General features: G+C 26.7%; 1 protein-coding gene across 4 annotated transcripts in view; it reads right to left on the minus strand.

Moving 5' to 3' along the window:
- Positions 1-2,500, minus strand: part of sprt (PDZ domain-containing protein sprite) — a 66,408-nt gene that overhangs the window by 10,275 nt on the left and 53,633 nt on the right. The window lies entirely within an intron of this gene.

Genomic DNA, 2,500 nt, shown 5'->3' on the forward strand with positions numbered 1-2,500 from the left:
TGTGTGTGTGTGTGTGTGTGTGTGTGTGTGTGTGTGTGTGGAGAGAGAGAGAGAGAGAGAGAGAGAGAGAGAGAGAGAGAGAGAGAGAGAGAGAGAGAGAGAGAGAGAGAGAGAGAGAGAGAGAGAGAGAGAGAGAGAGAGAGCGAGAATGAGAAAGGCACTGAAATAAAACCAACCTCAAACAAGCAAAGAATCAGTCTCACTAACATACAATGTCACATTTAGCGAGTAACTGTCGTAACTGCAGCCAATAATAACTTGACGAAATATTTTTTTCCCAGCATTCTGCAATTTGTCGAAGAAATACCTGCAATAATGCAATTGCGATGTCTGATGTACCGTTGGATGTGATCAAAACTTCGTTCGTCATTGGAATTCCGGTCTTTCAATTAATATACTGTTGGAGAATATGTGAATGTATCTGTATGCTTGTGTGTGTGTGTGTGTGTGTGTGTGTGTGTGTGTGCATATATACATACATACACACATACATACACACACACATACACACACAAACAACACACACACACACGCGCGCGCGCGCACATGTGTATATGTATATATATATTTATGTATATATATATATATATATATATATATATTTATATATATATCTATATATATACATGTATATATATGTATATATATACATATATATATTGATGGATGTATTATATACGACATCAATAATAATTTGCTAAAAAGATATAAAAACTTTGCGTATCAATCCCTAATCTGTAGAACAATAAAAGAGAAAAAGTACATACAATTTATTCGAAGACTTTCGAAAACAAAACATTGCTCGCAAAAACTCCTCGGGGGATACGGACATAAAATGTTAGTGTAACCGGATTTCACTTGAAAAAGTCAATTGAAAACCAATAAAGCTATAAAGTGATACCATTATTAGTATAAGTCTATAAAGTACTTCGATTGGTCTTTTGGTATCGTAAATGAAGTTAATGTCTCACAATTAAAACGAATAATTACATACTGAGATTTTTAGGGTGTCAGTATCCAATATTTCATAAGTATTCTAATCAAAATTATTTATTTGACTATGGATTCAAAGTGTATGATTAGCATATTCTATCCTCTAAGATAAGATGTGTTTTGATTTTGATTTTTTTTTTTTTTTCAATAAAAGGGATACTGTAATGTAAATCATAAAACTAGCACTATCCCTATATACTTACATGTTAAAGATTTAATTGTCGCATGCACATTCAAAATGTATTTTACCCGTTTCTCCTTAGCGCAGGATAATCGACCTTAGGCTCGGAACCCTTATATATGTAAAGGGGTATTAAGTGGACTGAAGTGGATTCTAAGAGTCTACTGTGAAAGACTTTATATCTTATGTACGAGAAAAGGGAAAGTCATTGCATTGCATTATTATAATAATTGTAATTGGTATTCGAATATGTTATGACTTAATAGAAAATTAGATTGCACAATGACTGATGGATCAAATCACTTATTATGATGTGTTCAATCAGAGCTTTGACATTTTGCGTGACTCTGTAAACGAATTAGAATTTTCACTTTCACTATGCTATACTTATTATGAAAAAAAACAATATATATATATTTATATTCATACATAAATATATATCTATATACACACATATATAGATAAATGGATAGATAAATAGGTATAGATATATATATATACATATATATTCATATTTCTATATATATATACATATATATACATGTATATATATATATAATTTATATATATATATATACATTTATATATATATGCATATACATAAATAAATAGATACATACATACATATATATATATATATATATATATATATATATATATATATATATATACATATATATATATATATTCATATATAAATATGTTTATAAATATTTATATTGATAGATAAAGATATAGATACACACACACACACACACACACACACACACACAACACACACACACACACACACATATATATATATATATATATATATATATATATATTATATATATATATATATATATATATTCATGTACAAATGCATATATATATATATATATATATATATATATATATATATATATATATATATATATATATATATATATATACGCATGCGTATGTGTGTGTACATATATATGAAAATATATATGAATATATATGTAGAGATATATGTATACACACACACACACATACACACACGCACACGCACACGCACATGCACACACACACGCACACGCACACGCACACACACACACACATATATATATATATATATATATATATATATATATATATATATATATATATATACATATATATACATATATATATATATATATATATATATATATATACATATATATACATATACATACATATATATTTGTATATATATATATATACATATATATGTGTGTGTGTGCATATGTATATATGTATATATATATATATATGTATATATATACATGTGTGTATACATATACATATATATATATATAT

Source organism: Penaeus japonicus, unplaced genomic scaffold, assembly GCF_977035675.1.
Source record: "Penaeus japonicus unplaced genomic scaffold, GWHDUDI00000001_assembly GWHDUDI00000019, whole genome shotgun sequence".
Lineage (NCBI taxonomy): Eukaryota > Metazoa > Arthropoda > Malacostraca > Decapoda > Penaeidae > Penaeus > Penaeus japonicus.